Below are 19007 nucleotides of genomic sequence, written 5' to 3' on the forward strand. Positions count from 1 at the left end.
GGTAATTAGGTCTGTGTAACATTTCCAGGTGGCTGAAAATCTTATTGTTTAAAAGTAAGTTTTATTGAGCCAAGAATACTAGCCAAAAAAAAAAAGACCAGTCTTGGGGCATGGAGTCTAAACCACCAGCAGCATGGCCTTTGTCCCAGAGTTTTGCAAGCAGTTTTAGACATCAACTAGGGGGAATAGGGAAGAGTAGTCTGAAAGCAATTTACATTAGCTACAGGCACAGGGGAGAGAGAAGGCGAAGTGGGACCTGCTCTGGGATAGACACAGAGTTGACATAAAGAAACGCCTGCTCCTGGGGATTGGCTGTGGGCAGCAGCCCAGAAAGGCCACGTGTAAACCACAGGCAGAGGCTCCTGCAGTTAGATGGTGCCCGGCTGAAATCATCACGGAAATAGCCACCTGGAAATTAAATCTGAATTTCCAACAGGCGATGGAAGGAATGTGACCAGCCTTTTGTAACCTAGCCAAGGGCCCTGAGCACACTGACAGGACTGCCTCTCCCTCCCTGGCTGCAGTAATTTACTGAAGAACTTCTCAGAATTTCCTCCTAATCAGAAGCCACATCTGAATAATACCGCCCATTAACAACTTGTGATCTGGCATTGTAGGTTGCTTATTGATTTGAGAGAGAGAGAGAGATCAGTGTGAGACAAAACATCAATTGGTTGCCTCCCATATGCACCCTGCTGACCAGGAACTGAACCTTTTGGTGTATGGAATGATGCTACAACCAACTGAGCCACACTGGCCAAGGCTGATTCATATTCTAATATGGAGAATTGTTTGAGAACTATTACTGAATGTTTCCTGAACTCTCCAATACAATATATGTTGTCATTTCCTAAGTAGATCCTAGCCGTGGGGTTCCCATTATAAATTTTGAAATAGGCTAGAATGAAATCATACAAGGTTAAAAGAGCAACATTCACATCTGTAGTGAATGCCAAACAAAAGCCTTCAAAATAGAATTATTGTGATAATTTAAAATCAATTGAACCAGCATCCCGAGATATAGATACAGCACTGAGTCCTTCCAGTACAGGAATTTGCTCCACATTTTGTATTGAAGTTTCACATATTTTGAAATCGGTGCAACCTGAAAGTGTTAAGGTTTTGACAGTCTAGGTTCAAAATTAATCAGACATGATAATAATGATGGCAACTTCTAAATGTTGTCTACTGTGACTAACAGCCTCTTGCAGAAATAGCAAATAATAATGAAAAGGAAGTGACAGGGTAAGATATCTGGTGTGTCATTCACTAATTTTTACAGACTGAGGACTATTGGGCTTATTTCCATAGTGATACTTCCCTCCCCTTTTCTTTTAATATTTTCAAAATATATATATATCTTTATTGATTTGAGAGAGGGAGAGAGAAACATCAATGATGAGAGTCATTGATCGGCTGCCTCCTGCCCGCCCCCTGCTGGGGATCTAGCCCACAACCCAGGCATGTGCCCTGACCGGGAATCGAACCTCGATCTCCTGGGTCCCAGGTCGATGCTCAGCTGCTGAGTCACGCTGGTCGGGCCCCTCCTTTTTTCTATAAATAAGCTTTTTTTTCTTTCTTTACTGATCCTGCCAAGTGGATAAATTACTTCTAGAGACATATACTCCAATATTCCTCCCCAGAGTTCTATCTTGTGCCTGATCATTTGTAGGCAAGTGGCACCAGTGAATGATTTCTGTCGTTGATGTTTGTTCACTTGCGAGTTTGTTTTCATGGGGACAGGGTCAGATTCAAGACCTCCCTCTGGGGAAAAGGAGACAAGTATACACATTTTCCCAAGTGAGTATATAGGCATTGTTGAAGTCTTCCTAAACAGCAACAATCCAGAAGTTACTACAAGCATGAGATGCCTTAATAGGTCACTTCTGCTATTCCAGCATCTTTGTGTAAGACACTGCACCTTTGTCATCCTTTGTAAATGGCTGCAGTCTCTCTGATAGGGAGTGAAGATGGTGGTAGATTTTAGGGATGAAATTTTTTACTCTAATAAACCACAGTGAGATTTTTATTATTCAGTACGCATGGAATGAATATTGTAAATATAGAAGTAGCCAGAAAATGGAAGAGTTAGTGTAGGCTAATATTGGTAAAAGAAGCATAGACTGATTGACCTGATCCCCAAATCCTCCAGACTAGTTAAGACCCCAGAGAGTGTTTGTGGGTCCCTCCCCTCCCTTCCCCACTTCCCCTTTCCTTCGCCTCCCCTCCTCCCCCTTTCCCCTCCTCCCCCCTTCCCCTCCCCTCCTCCCCCCTTCCTCCCTTGCTCCCTTCCTTTTTTTTTTTTTTTTTAAACATATCTTTATTGATTTCAGAGAGAAGAAAAGAGGGAGAGGGAGAGAGAAACATCAATGATGAGAGAGTCATTGAGCGGCTGCTTCCTGCAGGCCCCCAACTGGGGATCGAGCCCGCAACCCAAGCCTGTGCCCTGACCTGACCGGGAATGGAACCCTGATCGCCTGGATCCTAGGTCGAAGCTCAACCGCTGAGCCATGCCCGGCCGGGTCCCCTTCTTTCTTTTCTTTTTCTTGTAGCTTGAGTCCCAGAGATAGGGAAAGAGCAGATGAAGGACATTGTAATATAATTGTATTAATCTGCTTTGTTTTTTGAATACATAATAATTTCTCATCTGATTTTCTCTTTGGCTAGGAATTGAATGCTGTGAAAATTTGCAATTCAATATAAGGTTTCGAAACAGAATATGACAGAGATTCAAGGGAATGAGAAAAGAAATTGGACATATGGAGAAATAACATGCTTTCTAAGGGTGACCGTATATGTATATTTTCATATATCAATAAAAATCTTTGCATAAAAAAATTATAGGGACATGTTCACACTTAAAAGTAACTCAGATAATCCGCATGCATTTGAGTGAGCATCAAAGTTGCTAATACCCAAGTCATTTTTATAATGTTTTCCTAATACCCGCTGGCAATATTTATTTATTTAAAAATACTTTTGAATATGTACTATGGTCAGAATGTTGTAGTTATTTTATTTTGTACATTAAACTTTTCAATAATAATTTTGAAAACCACCAAAGGTAACCTGTTACCCTGTATAAGTAGTGCTTTCTCTCTATTGGCTGTAAAGTACCTCAAGATATTGAGGATCTAATTCAGTTCAAATATTAATTGAGTGCCCGTAGTTGTGCTAGGCACCTGGGGGGAACAGAACAACACTCCATACCTCAAGCTGTTGTAATTCAGTTGGTGCATAAACCAAACAAGTATTTATATTTAAACTCTATTTGGGCCATTAACGAGAAATACTTTAAAATTCTGGTGAATCTCTCTCCTTAATTGCCTTAATTGGCCAAGGACACCAAAATTCCCAGTTCCCCAGACATGAGCTGAACCATTTCAAAAGCTGCTTTGTAGCTAAGATGTAGGAGTTAGAGGGAGTATTATGCTGAGTCCCTTTAAACTGATCATATTTGATCCAGAGACTGCTCCAGTTTCCGAGATCCTTGCAACTCTCAGCTTGACTGAAACAAATAAATGGAAAATAAATCACCTGCCTGCTTATTGCCCTGCAATTGATCATAGAGATATGGGAAAATATGAAAGCTATAATTTAGGCACATTAATACAGATAGGGTGTGTTACCCTGTTTTACTTCCAAATAGTCCACTCTGCGTTTCTGTTTGGGAAGAAATGATACCTAACCCCTAAGTAGTGTTTAGGAAGTTTCATTAATATGGAGGCAGAGTAAGCTCCCTGATGGGTCTGTTCTGACCCCTTGGATTAGAAGGCAACAGTAAGGGTAGAATGTGAAAACCCTAGGTAGCAGTTGTATTTCAAGCATGAATAAAACTGCCAGCATACCTGGGGTTATCAATCATTACGATTGGAAAATCTATATGGTAGGTACTTCAAAAACGCTTTGGTATCTGGATTCACCTCAATCCCTGCCCAGCCACTTAACACTCCTAAACAAAGGACCGTTTCACCAGCTTTGCATTCGACTGGACTGAGATTGAATAGCTTGGGTGTAATTTTCAGTTTGGCTGAACACCAATAGAAATTCATTCATTCTAGCTCATATATTGCCCTGTGCATTCAACTTCTTTACCATTCAGTCAAAGAAAAGAATGGAGAGAGCAGATATCCATTTCTCAGCAGGTTTTGTGGCGGTAGTGGTGGTGGTGATTATTTTACCCATAAGTGGCAGCTGTGTTCTCATTTAAGGCAAATAGTACTAACATGCTTTTGTGATGTATAAGGGCCTTTGTAAGCTATGGCAGAAATTCCTTGCAAAAACGAATTGTTTCAGTTCCTCTAAGGAGATACACATCCTAGTTTTTATTTGCAAAAATCCATTAATTCCTGGCCACTCGCTGTAGATATGTATGTGTACAGGGAAGATGAACTTGAACTCCCTGAAGGTCTTTGCAAGAAAACCAGATGAGGGAGACTTTTGTTTTAAACCTAAAATGCAGATTTGTTTAGGAATTGTATTATCTCCCCCTGGCTATATGGTGCCAGCTTTCAAAATTCTGAGGGATTTATCCCACTCTTAAAACAACAATGTCATTCACACCATGTTTCCTTCAGGTTTCCGTGTTAAAGTCATCCACACATAGGCATATACAAGTAATTTAATATATACACATATATACATTTATGAGGTCACCAAAATATCTTGAATAACATTTTAAAAAATGGAAATGAAAGTGTAAATGGCCCGGCCGGGCGTGGCTCAGCGGTTGAGCATCGACCTATGATCCAGGAGATCGGGGTTCGATTCCCGGTCAGGGCACATGCCCGGTTTGTGGGCTAGGCAGCCCATCAATGACTCTCTCATCATTGATGTTTCTATCTCTCTCTCTCCCCCTCCTTTCCTCTCTCTGAAATTAATAAAGATATGTTTAAAAAAAAGAAAAAGAAAGTATAAATGATGAATATCAGCTGATTTTATTCAGAGGACTATTGATATGAAGCATTCTTAGGTGAGGCCATAACTTGGCAGTATTTGAAGGCAATAGCAACAGATGCAGCCTCAAAGTCCCTGCAAATGGCTTCATCTGCACAAGGCTCCTCAGCAGCTTCCTACTGTTGCAGCAGGGGGCCAGGCACCCAGGAGAACAGCGAAGGGAACACATATAGTGATGAGCACAAGGGATTGGAAGTCAAGAGATCTGGATTCTATTCTTGTTAGAGCCTTCTCTGAATCTCAATAGTCTCAGCATGTGTAAAACTGAGCAAAGGTCACAGGATGACCTTGGGATTTTTGTAAGCCTAAGGTCGTGCGATTCCGACTCAAGAGAAATAGAAGACATGGGTTCCTGACCCAGGTGCATAAAGCTACTTAGAGAATGAAGACTGGCAAACCTGAAGCTGTTAGGGAAGTGTTTGGATAACATGGACAAGTGCTAGATAATACAGAATATGATGTGGGAGGTCAAAGAAGTTTGATAATCCATGCTGTGGTAGGAAGGCTTTCTGAAAGATAAGAGTATTTTGGGTTTTGTGGGTTGAGTAGGGAAGCACAGAAAATATTATTGGCTGAAACAAACCATGGAACAACAGAGTTGAACTCACACCTTCATGTTGAAACTATAATTCGAGTGACCTAGTCAATTAAATTGGGCTGCAAGAAATGAAGGCCAATATTCAGAATTTTGAAAGTGAACTAAACTGTTTCAACACTTTGGATTTGTGGTAACAGCCCTCACATTGCCTTGCTATTTCTCTGTAATACAAATAATGATTTTTAGCCTTCCGGAACATATTCTCTAGCCGTTCTTGATGTTGTAAGTAATTCTTTTTTTCGGAGAAAATAGAACAAGAGAGGGACTTACTAGGTTATAGATACAAAGAGATGATGCTAAATATTAAGGGAAAGATAAATTATAATTCAGTACCCATAACAAGATTCTTAGGTGTAGATGTGTATTATATTTTGGCATGAATGAGTTAATTTTATAAATTTGTTTAATACTATTTGAAGAGGCCAATGAAAGTGTGACAGATAGCTAGAGTGAAACTTTCTTTTTATAAAATCAGTTTTTATTTTTTGATTCCAGTTGACATACACTATTATATTAGTTTCAGGTGTACAACTTAGTGATTTGACGTTTCTCTAACTTAGGAAGTGATCACCCTGAGAAATCCAGCACCCATCTGATTATGTACATGGTTACTACAATATTATTGACTGTATTTCCTAGGTTATGCTTTAGTTACCTACGACTGTTCCGTAACTATCAATTTGGACTTAATATTCCCTTCACCTTTTTCACACACTCCTACCAAGTCCCCTCCCATCTGGCAAACAACCAAAATGTTCCCTGTATCTATGAACCTCCCTGGGCGACATCCAGGCCAGGTGCTTCTGCTGTGCAGGGCCTTACCCCCAAGGAGCGGGACTTGCTTCAGTGGGGCTCTGCTGCTGGAGGCCCCCCCTTGAGGTGGTTGGGTGGTGCTCTGGTGTGTTCCGAAGCTGTCCACTGGGTGTGCTGGCTGTGGGGCCTTTCAGGAGGTGCAGACCAAGGTCAGTTGCTGCCTGTGCCCTGCCCAGGGCCACCTGGCATGAGCTACAAAGTGATCTACAGATGGTCACCACCTACTTGCTCTTGGCTTGGAGGTGCCTGGGAGAAGTCATGCTGTGAACCAAAGCCTGGGTCATTAGTGCGGGGCTGGGGACTGTTTAGAAAGAGGTATGGGGCATGGGGAGGCCTGATGCTGCTTAGTTGGGCTTTGTGCACCTTTGAGAGATGTTTGGAAAGTCCGCAGAATGAGCCAAGACAGGCAGTTTGTATGGAAAAGCCACTGGAAGCAGGTTGGGTGGGTGTGAAATTTTTTTGGTGGGATCTCAGGGAATCACCAGGGTGGAGCAAACTGTATTCAGCAGGTTGATAAAGACTTGGATATAGTGCCCTCCTGTGCCTTCGGGGGCCTCGTTTAGGGAAGGAACAATGGCTCCTACAAGCACTTCTCTCTGGGAGAAATCTTGTCCCTCTAGCTCTCGCCCTGAAGCCACACAGTTCAGTGCCTTCCCCTATGTCCCTGGTGCCTTTTGAGCTGCTGCCCCAGCACTGCAGCTCAGAGCAAGTGAATCCAAGGAAGTTCATGTGTGGGCCCTCTAAGATGGACACCTGGGACTCCAGCACCCTCTATATCGCTCAGCCACAATCCCCACTGATTTTTACAGCCCAGCGTTATGGGGACTTTTCTTCCTGGCACTGGAACCCTGGGCTGGGGTCCTGGTTTTGGGCTGGGACCCCTCACTGCTCAGGGGGGGACCTCTGCAGCTGAGCCATCTCTCCAGATTTTTAGCTCTTTCTGTACCTTAGCCCCTTCTACCAGTCTTGAAGTGGCTTCTCCTTTATATCCTTAGTTATTGGACTTTTGTTCACCTAGATTTCAAGCAGTTGTCGATGATGGTTGTCCTGTGGTGTAGTTGTTGTTTTGATGTGGTCGTGGGAGGATGCCACTGCCACATTTCTCTTCCCCCGCCACCTGACCAGAAGCCCCCATATATAATTCTCAGAGGCATAAAGCAGTTTAGCCAGGGAAGAGGCAGTGGCCTTTAGTTTATTATTTGCACTCATGAAAAACAACCTTCACGTAATCTTCCTTGTGTTAAAAAATAAAGCTGCAAAACTGTCATTCTTTGGAGCATTTACGATCTTGTTTCTCTGCAGTGTCGCCAGTTTGACTCAAATAAATTATTATAAAAATTCTCTACAGGTTTGGATGTCCTTAACTCGACAGCTGAAGGCAGGAACAGCCAGATGGAAGAGATGCAGCGGGCAAGGTATGGGAAAAGGTGAGGAGCTGCCAGGCCCTCTCCCGGCGCACTGCTCTCCCAGCACCTCCACGTGTTCACCAACCCAGAAGCTCTCCACATCCAGTGAAACCGCTATGTTAAGTGTCATTTAAGAGTATATTTGACATCCATTTGGCCATCATTTAAAAATGCTTTGCTGTTATTTCCAGCCAGAAAGACATCCATTGCCTGATTACGTTGCTTCATGTTTAGAATGTTTTTTTTTGTATTTTATTGTAGATGTTTCTTAACTTCTTGAATAGGGAATTGCTTTTCATTTTTAGTGAAATATGTTCCCTTAGATGTTAGTGAATTGTATGTAAATACCGTGACTTCTTTGTATAATTACAGTTAGGACAGGTGACTAGTACAGAGATGACCGATTTCATGATATGTAGTCCTGTGAAACAATTAACTTTTACTGACTCATTGTTAAGTTTGTTTATAAGGATGCCCATTGATTCCTTTTCCTTCCATAGAAGCTGAAACTAAGAGACAATTTTGCTACTCACAGTTGAAATTGTTAGATCATAAGATAAGAATTTCTAGCTCTAAGTCATTTTTAAAAATGCCGTTGTTGCTGTTCTTTATAAGGCTGTATGATTACAGGAATAAATATTTCAGTTTCCAAAGAAATCGTGGAAGTCTATTTGTGTTATTGAATCACAAACCACATGGCTATGTGAAGGTGTGTTAGGACTGTTGTAATTTCATTTCGAAAAAGGACTCACTGTGGTGGTGGTGAGTTACATTTTTAGAACCTGTGCGTATGTTCCTGGAGCACACTCCTCAGGGTCTTTTCAGAGTTCAAGTCCAAGAAAACAGGGTTCATCTTGTCTAGAGGCCGAGAGATATATCCTCGTGTTGACTTAACTAATGTTTCATCTTAAACCTTATGTCAAGAGAAGTCTAAAAGGGAGTCCCTGTAATGACTCACTTTCCATAGTACTTATTAGTCAGCACACTGCAAATTATATAGCATTGTGGCCTTTAGTAGTTTGAAATTTCTTTTTTATTTATTTATTAAGTAAATTTGACATGGAATATTCTGTAAGTTTAAGGCATTCAGTGTGTGACTTTGATATATTTAGATATTATAATATGATTGCTGTTATAGCTAAATTTATCAGATTACATAATTATAATAAAATATTATTGTCTAGATTAATTATACTGTGCAGTAGATCTCTATGGCTTATTTACTACTTGTTACAAGTTTGTGCCCTTAAACATCATCACTATTATTCCCCACCCCCCATACCCTGCTAACCACCATTCTACTCTCTGTTGTTTCGTTTCTTAAAGGTTTGACTTTTTAAGATTATATACATAAGTGATATAACAATCCTTGTCTTTACGTTTGACTTAACCTCACTTAGCATATCGTGCGCCAGCTTTATCAATTTTGTTGCAAAAGGCAGAATATATTCCTTTGGGTGTTTGTACTACATCTTATCCATTCATCTGTTGATGGGGATTTGTGGTGGTTTTTGTACCTCAGCTAATACTGCAGTAAACATGGGAGTGCATATATCATATTGAAATTTTGCTTTCATTTCTTTTGGGTATACACCAAGAAGTGGAATTACTGGATCTTATGGTAGATCCATTTTTAATTTTTTGAGGAACCTCCATATTTTTGGTAGTGGTTGGACCAGTTTACATGCCCACCGGCAACGTGTAAGGGCTCTCCTTTCCCCATTTCCTCGCCAACACTTGTTTGTGGACTTATTGCTGGCGTGAGGTGTATCTCACTGCGGCTGATTTCATTGCCCTGATGATTAGTGACGTTGAGCATCTTTTCATGTGCCTGTTGGTCATTTTGATGTCCTCTTTGGAAAAATATCTCTCTAGTTCTTCTGCCCATTTTTTAATCACACTGGTTGATTTTGTTGTTGTTATGAAGTTGCATGAGTTCTTTATATATTTTAGATTTTTACTCCTTGCCTGGTATGGTTTGCAAAAATTTTCTCCCATTCTGTAAGATGTCTTTTCATTTTGTGGTTTCTTTTGTTTTGCAGAAGATTTTGAGTTCATTTAATGTAGTCCTATTTTTTGATTTTGCCATTTCTGGCTATGGAAGAATGAAGGTAATACTTACGTGATTTTTTTTTTTTTTTTACTTTTAAGGCTTTGTTTGCCCAGAACAAAAAAGTAAAATGAAGAATTTGCAAAAATCTACATAACTTGAGATATGCAGACTTTGAATAACATATTTGAATCAATGGTTAATAGTTTAATTTATGAATATATGACCAATTTCAATTAAAAAAAAAATCTTTGTTGATTATAGAGAGAGGAAGGGAGAGGGAGAGAGAGAGAAACATCAATGATGAGCCAGTCACTGATCGGCTGCCTCCCGCACACCCCCTGCTGGGGATCGAACCCGCAACCCGGGCCTGTGCCCTGACCGGGAATCGACCCTCGATCTCCTGGATCTTAGGCCGATGCTCAACCGCTAAGCCACGCCCGACTGGGCCAATTTCAAATTTTTAATAAAAGTTCTTCTTACACTAGGAAACCTCAAATAGAATTCCTTTGTATATTAGCAGAAATATACCAAAAGATGTTTTGTTTGTTTGTTTGTTTGTTTGTTTGTTTTTAGGGAAAGTGTTTGCCTTAGGTTCTAAGCTGGAATTACAGAATGTTTTAACATGTCTGAAATCAAGAAAACCAGAAAGTAATATTTTGAATATGGCATTAGTCTCAAATGAGAACTTCATTTTCCCTGGTACATTTCTTTACACAAGAATAACTGGACCTAGGAGTGGATAGAATAGGAGTGGGCTCTGAGGGGGTGCTGACCTCAAATAAGACATTCCACCCTTAGGGCTTCCCTAGAGTCTACCATACTTAAGGCATTAGCTTTTTAAAAGCAAATATTCCACCCAAGAGGTCATGCCTTAATTTGCTATCAATAACTTTTTAGCTAAATTGATAGAAACATCATATAGCATAGGAACTTGGAATGGGGTAAAGGAAAGAGAGAAGCAATACTGGTGATAGAGAAGCGACAGGGTGCCATGCAGGCCCCTCAGGTTTTCCTAGAGGTAACTGCACATGTGCATCAGTTACTCATTGCATCTGGGATGGAGGGCTTCGTGGCCTCCTTGCTTAGAGAATTCCTCTTGAGGATCTAAAGCATTATCTCCATGTCACACCAACTTGCAGTATTGGAGTTAAAAAAAGAAAGTATCCCCTGCCAACAATTTTTTTCCAACTAGCTTCAAGTCAGAATAGTGTTAAGTTTAGCAGATCCTTGTGACACCTGCTCTGCCTTTGCCAAATTTTAATTACATGCAGCTCTGCTCAGGAAAAGACAAGCATTTTTCTGCATTTGGTGTTGGGAGAGATGCTGATTGCCTGGGGATGGAAGTGAGCTCAGCAAACACAAATCTTTCTCCTTAAAGAATGCCAGCAGGAAGTCCCCAATAAAAAATAGCATACAAAACAAAAATAAAAGAAAACAATTTCTTCAAGAAGTATGGCATGAGCATTTCCTGCTAGAATTCAAATACTTCACTTCTATTTTATTTTATTTTATTGATTTTTAGAGGGAGAGAGAAAGAGTGAGAAACAGTGATGTGAGAGCAAACATTGTTAGGCTTGCCCCTTCCACATCCTACACTGGGGTTGGGGCCTGCAACCTGGGCATGTGCCCTGACCAGGAATCGAACCGGCAACCTTTTGGTGCATGGAGGACGCCCAACCAACTGAGCTACACCAACTAGAACTAAAACCCCCCACTTCTTAACCTGCACTGGGTTAAACTCCTTTGAGCACAAAAGGATGCTACTTTGCTAGTGAAATATATTTAATGTCACATATTAACACCTTTTGGGGGACAGGAGAGAAGGGAATGAAAACACTCTTAGATCATTACCACTGGCTGTGCAAATCCTGAAACCCTGACAGAATGTGGGAATGAGTCTCCAAAAGAAACTAGAAATAAAGGGTTGTGGGTCAGAGTTTTAATGGAACAAAGACTGAATCTGAGTTGTCAAAGGCTGAGCGACATGCTAGTGTCTTTTGTTCAGTTTCAGTTCGAAAGGAACAATGTTTATAGTCATTTCGGCATTTCCTTTATTATGTAGTTTACTTGGTCATGTGTAGGGATAATAGACTAGAAGATGGGAGTTTGTCTCTCTTATATAAAATGCCATTTAAAATAATGCTTGGATCTGAAGTAGGCAGGGTTAAGCAGCACCCCCCTCCCCTTAGGAAGGCAGTAAATAGCAAACCTTGAGGAAGTTTGAGAGGAGGAACTTGATAATCTCGGTGTCCTTTTTTTTGTTACCCCATCTGTTCCCCTATTATAAACAGTAGTAAAATCCTTTTAACACGGGGCTCTAAACATGCATTTATAATTAGTGAAAACTGCATTCGCCTCCACAACCAGAACTGGGGGTAGAAGAATCCAAGAAATACAATGGCTGGTGGCAGCCTTAAACAATAAAAGAAGATGGGTGGAGGACTGCCTTTAGAGCCCAGAAAGATCACATGTATGCATGAGGCATAGTAAAAAATTATTGCTCAGCTGGCCGGTGTGGCTCAGCGGGTGAGCATCGACCTAGAATCCAGGCAATCGGGGTTCTATTCCCAGTCAGGGCACAGGCCCGGGTTGCGGGCTCGGTCCCCAATAAGGGGCGTGCAGGAGGCAGCCGATCAATGACTCTCTCATCATTGATGTTTCTGTCTTTTTCTCCCTTCCCCTTCCTCTCTCTGAAATCAATAAAAACATATTTTAAAAAGAAAATAAAGATTATTGTTGAGTGGTGGGGCCTATGGCAACCTGGAGAATGGTATGCCTGCCTAAAGGTGGTCAGATTCAGCTTCTTAAGAAAACAATATACTGGACAAACAAGTAAATCTGTGAGCTAGTGCCCAGGAACAGGTCTTAGGTGGTTCACCCCTGCTCCAGGACCTGGCAAATAAACACATGAATAAACAAATATTTCATTTATAAAAGGGACCTTGAAGATTCTGCCTGGACCTGAAAGTGGCCTGAAGCTTTAACCATGGAGAGCTCTTACTGGATGCTTCTCCATTGGAAGTTGGAGATGTTTTCATAAAGCAGGTGATATTGGACCAATAAGTTGAGGGATGTGTAAAATGTTGTTTATAGTGAAATTGGGTTTTGGATAAAGGCATGTGTGAGTAAAGGCACAGGGGCAGTGAGTACGTTCAGGAAACAGCAAATCCGCAATAACAAGTGATGAGAAGTGAGGCTCTGAATAGTGGTTGGGTCCTTGTGAAGGGCACTGAATGCCAATTTTAAGAACTTGACTGGGTCAAATATGATATGTAGCAGCTGGGAAGATTTCTCAGGTGGATTCTTTACTGCTCCGTGAGAATGAATGTCTGTAGGGGAAAATGTCTGTGGAACTTTTGCTGGGCAATGGATTTTAAGGTCCACTGGCATTCCACAGTGACATTAATTAAAGAATGTCAGAGGTGAAGAGAACATTTTTATATTATTGTCTTCAACCTTATTTCACTGGCGAGGAAACCCGAATCTAGGGAAGTGATATGGCTTGTTTAACACTACACAGGTAGGAGAACTAGAATATTCTTTCTACTACCCCATACTATCTATCCATCTCATCAGGTTTAGTCATTTCCCTTTCCATGGGTGTTAACATTTCGCTTTCATTTTTGCTGATTTTGAGGTCCTTGGAGCTAGGCAAAGCTGCATATCATTTCTACAGAGCGAAATTTCTGCCAATGAAATCAATAGTTCTGGATGCTTCTGCAGCCTCCATCTGTGAAGAAAGATTCTTTTGTGGGATTGGGGCTGGCCTCTGCTGGTTTTGGTGAGATGGGAAAATGATTGGAAACTCATTGTGAGTTAACTGTGCCATGTCTGTTACCACAGTGTTGGGCATGTTGATTTACAGGTAGTTATTTTTTTCCGCAGTGATGATTCATTTTCTAATCATGAGCTCTCTCCCCTCTTTGCATCTGGGAAGAGCGACCGTATTCAGAGGTAGAAAAGATAGATGCGTATGTGGTGTGATTTGAAGTCCAACCCCAGTGTGAAGTTTCTAATTCATATGCCTAGGCTCATTTTCCAGGGGGCTGCTATAGGTGTATACATTTTAACAGTGTCACATCATTATTGATTATAGCTCATATCACTAGAAAATGACCCTTCTTATCTCCTTTTAATACATTTTGCTCTAAATTTTCCTTTCATTATATTCATAATGCCATCCTTGACAGTTTGCTTTTGAGTTTGATTAATGTATCTTTGCAACATATGAATTTTAAGTGCATTTAGGCATTGTGTTCCTGAGAGAGATCACACATTAGCTAGGTAACATATTTCGTGGGTTTAGTTTATCCGATTTACCCATTGTATTAGTTTTGTATTGCTATTATCACACATATAGTGGCTTAAAGCAGCACAGATTTATTAGCTCATAGTTCTGTAGGCCAGAAGTCCAGCAAGACACAACTGGTTCTTTGCTGGGGGTCTCACAAGACTGAAATCCAGGTGTCTGTTGGGATGACTTCTCTGGAGGTTCTGGGGAAATGTCTGCCTCCAAGCTCATTTAGATAGTTGGCCACTTTCATTTCCTTGCATTTGTAGGACTGAGTTCCCCAGCCTCTTGCTGGTTGTGATCCTCTAGTAGTTTCTGAAGGCTTCCCGCATGTATGCATTCCCTCTCCATAGTCTTTTCCATCTGGACACCAACAATGGCCAAGCCCTTCTCATGGTTTGAATCTCTCACTTGCTCTTCTCTTACTCTCCTGCTATCAGCTGGAGAATGTTCTGGGCTGTTAAGAGCTCCTGTGATTAGAATAGGCCCATCTAGAAAATCTGAACTTTGTAAGAAACAAGGCCCTGTTCAGACAAGTTGGAGCTCTCTGTGTCTTGAGGGGAATAGGAAATACGACTATTGCTAGGATATGAGATTTTTCTCAGCTTTTGTTACAGTACAACACTCAGGGATGGTGGTGAGGAATGGAGAACAGGAGAAGGACGCGGTGGCTGTCAGGTGGAGGGAATGAAGGGCAGAGGAAGCATGTTGGAAGGTGGGTAGGGGAAGACCACATAAACCCTTCCTACCGCCTGCTTTCTTATCTTGCTTTGGACTGATCCAGAGGACGGTGTAAACCTGCCTCAAAACCAGAGTAGCTAAGCGATCCCTTCTTAAGATGTGCATTTTAACTGCAATGGAAAGAATGGCACTCATTTTTCCTACAGAACCTTATAAACCACTAACAGGAAGAGGTGGGAGAGGTCTCTCTTCCAGCCTTGATATCAGTAGAGGTGTGTGTGCCATACAAAGTGATAACAGCATCATTGGCTTATCGTGACACAGTTCAATTGGGCAAAATATATGTGGCCTCTAGATTTCAGCAAAGATCCCTAAACAGCTTTGGTATAGTGAGCTTAAGTAGGGGTAGCTGCAACAAGAGAAACCCCCCAAACTTCCTGACTCTAACTTCAAACTATTAGAGCCATTTCTAGACATCAGGGAGGCAACAGAAGACCACTTGGCTTAGTGTACATCAATCAAGGATGGGCCAGCCGTCTTTAAAACAGAACCAGGATCCTTGAAACAAGAGACTGGACGTAGCAATCAAATGGCAAATTTACATGCATCTTCCAGAAGGGAGTGGTTATAATACACCCGTCTCCCCAGCCCTATAATTTAATAGGTAGTAATGGCATCATATATGAATTTTAAAAGGTAATAGAAATGGTCGAGGAAAAGAGAGGGTGCTTTTGTTTGTTTGTGTGTTTGTCGGTAGAAATGACATATAATCCAAGATTAAATTGGAATGTACCCTATGACTCCGGTATCTTCTATTCTCCTTTACTAAATCCCTTCAGAGTTCAGGGAATCAGTTGATGTGCCTTCATTTGTTAAGAACATTTAAAGGGCTAATCCCCTATGCCACGAAAATAGTCATTTAGTCATAACCCACAGGTATGTTTTAAATTTCTGACTTTTTTCTTTTTGCTTTTAGTTTATATTTGCCTCCAAATAACATCATTCCAGTGTATGTTGAGGTGGGTTTTTTTTTGTTGTTTTTTTTTTTTACCAGCATTCCTTTTTTCTGTGGGGTTTCATTGCCTATGGCTATGAAAAATTAGAGTGTGCGATCACTATCAAGATGAAGATGTCTTTCTGTGAGTAGAGGCAGAAATATAAATTCGAACTCTGACCTTCAGATTTTAAAACTTTCCTCTGACGTCTTGTGAAATTATTTTTCATTTTTAAAAGGAGGAAAAGGGGTTTAAGTTATAAAATGCTTTCCTATTTAGACCATATTGAAGTGGCATTTTATGACTTTCATGAGTGGCAGTAAACCACATTTCACTGATCTTGTTTTATATGTCACGATGCATTTTTTAAAGATGAGATACCAATTCATTCTGCCGAATGCGGTTGGTTCTGTAGATGATAAATATCACACAGGAGGGAGCGGGTTCTCTAAACTATAAAACTGTTCTCGCCTTGTTTCAGGAGAATTAAAGAATAAATAACTCATGAAAAAGTAAAACTGAGGGAGGGTGTGTGTTTGTAATCTATGTGTGAGACTAAAAGCATCTAGCATCAGCAATAATACCTAAATAGCAAGCAATTTACTTGTTATCTATCTTTCCATGGGATCAGAATAAATTCTCCAAAATGTGCTCCCATTTCTACACACTTCATTTCTCCTTACTTCCTCTTTGACTAGGGCTTCTGGGCTAGAGCAATTAAGTGTTATAGGGACTTCTTTGATGGCTAAGGAATGTGCTCTAGGCTCCTTATAAGAGGTCTAAATATCACTCATTCACTGTCAAGAAAAGGCTCAAAGTGTTATCTAGGAAATCATCCCATTATCAGGGTCATCTTCTGTGTTTTCTCAGATGCATGATTGCCACCCCCAGTGATTCCAAGTGCTCTAAGTCGCACACACAAAAATCTCAGTGGTGGCAAATGAAACACAGCTGCCTATTTTATATACACTGAGCTTCACCCTTTACTCTGCCTGAATTAAGGGCAAGGTACCCTAAACACTCATGATGACCCAAATTCCACCGCACAACTTCTAAGGACAGGTAGGCACAGCTCACTATGAATGCCATTTCGGCCTTTGACTAAGCATAGGATATACTATTTCCTTTCCTAGTGAATCCCTGGTGACACTGTGCATGTCTGGCTTAGGCAGGTCAGGTATGTATAATTGTGCTTATGAGGGGATGGGCCCCTTGTTCATGCTTTCCTACAGTCACATGATGGCACCAAGCTCTCTGAACACACATAACAATTTGTTTCCCTGTCATTGAAGACAATGTAGAGATTTATCCCCTTAAGAGAAAATCCCAAATGAAGACACCCCGGTTGATACAATAGTTAAGTAGCTAACTCATGCTAAAATTAGTATTCAGTTGGAACTGAGTTGCAAGTTCTTCCCCCATCAGACTGCAGGAGGGTTCTCAAATCTATCTTAAAGGATGCACGAAAGGTAAATATTGACTGACTTCAAAAGATTCTCTTCTTCAGCACTCTAATTCCAATGTGCAAGAAAACTGAAAAATGTTAAGCCACCCAAGGGAACGTAGCTGAAGTAAGGCATAGAGTTTCTGTTTCTCCCCCACCACATCATGTTTACGTAGATGTTTTTCAGAAAAACAGTGAAAATGAAGCGTGCACATTTTAAGGTTTGTACATAAGAGGCATCACAGCATTACATGTAGACCAACGAGGGCTACACAGTAAGTTTAAGAAAAAAGCAAGAAAAGATTTCTGCATGAACTGAGATGAGTTTTCAACCAATATAAACGGAAAAGGTAAACAAGAAGCAGTGGCCATGGGAAGTATGGCAAGACTTTCCTTAGACATAAGAAAAGAGGTAGAATATGAGTTTCTCGTGGGCTATTCCATGCTTATCCATGGAGAATCTGTGTGATAGATACTTACGCTACACAAAGCTTAGGTCTTGGTTGAACCATAATCCCCTTTTCCCTCAATGATAATTGCCAGGGATTCATTTCCAGAGAGGTGCCAAAAACATTGGATCCAGACCAGGTCAGGGATGATGTTTGACCTCAAGTGAGTAGTCATGTCAGGTGTTAGATTAGAACATTGCTATAAAGCGAACACTAGTCCAAGCGCTGGAGTCTGGACTAGAATAAAAAGTTAAGGAAATGTTCCTATCTTACAAAACTGTGCCTCCATCAGAGCCAGGAGTTTGCTTAGGTGAATTGCTTTTCAAGTAAAGATTAGGATCAAATTTTTACAAAACAGTGGCAGGCATGATTGAGGCTTTAGCAACAGCGAGATGTAATAAAATGATTGGGAAGTTGAGGAAAATCTATGCAGATGTGTGGCATACATCCTGAGCCACTTAGTGAATGCCAGTTTCTTCTTGGCCCAGTGCAATTAACTATTACAGATCTTGAGGGAAATAAGTCAAAAAAATTTTTAAAAGAGAATAAAGTGAATCTTATTATTCACAAGGAAAATCTTTAGGACAAAGAAAGATAAAGATACATGAGATAACCCGGCTGGCGTGGCTCAGCGGTTGAGCATAGACCTAGGATCCAGGAGATTGCGGTTCAATTCCAGTTCAGGGCACATGCCCGTGTTACAGCTCAATCTGCAGCAGGGGGCATGCAAGAGACAGCAGATCAAGGACTCATCATTGATGTTTCTATCTTACCCTTCTCTCTGAAATCAATAAAAATATATATTTTTTAAAAAGATACACAAGGTAGAGTTTAATAGAAAATTGTCTTTAGAAAGCATGTAAAAGTCTACATTCACACGGATCTTATTGAAAACTTGGGGTCTTATCTAACATTTGGGAGCCTGATTTTAAGCAGCTTCAAGAAGGCAACATCAAGAGCATACCAGCAAGTAAACATAAATTGCATACACATAGGTATTCAACTTCTTGACCGTCCATAGTAGGCCTTATTATAGTGTGTCTTATTTCTCGCACTTCTCTTTACTCTGTGGCTTGTTCCTGGCAGATTACCTTGGTTGGATCATCCAGCTTGCCCCTTACAGTATGACTAACCCCCCCCACCCCCTACCCCCCCCAAACACACAAGAAAAAATCACCTTGAACAAACAGTACATGAAGTAATACCTTTAATAAATTAGAAGGCTTTATAACATGAAATAGACACCAATAACATGAATAACCTTAGAGGGGGAACTATTGTCTATAAATACTTATACACAATAGTAAAAGTTAACTATTTG

This window comes from Miniopterus schreibersii, assembly GCF_964146895.1.
Source record: "Miniopterus schreibersii genome assembly, chromosome: X".
NCBI lineage: Eukaryota > Metazoa > Chordata > Mammalia > Chiroptera > Miniopteridae > Miniopterus > Miniopterus schreibersii.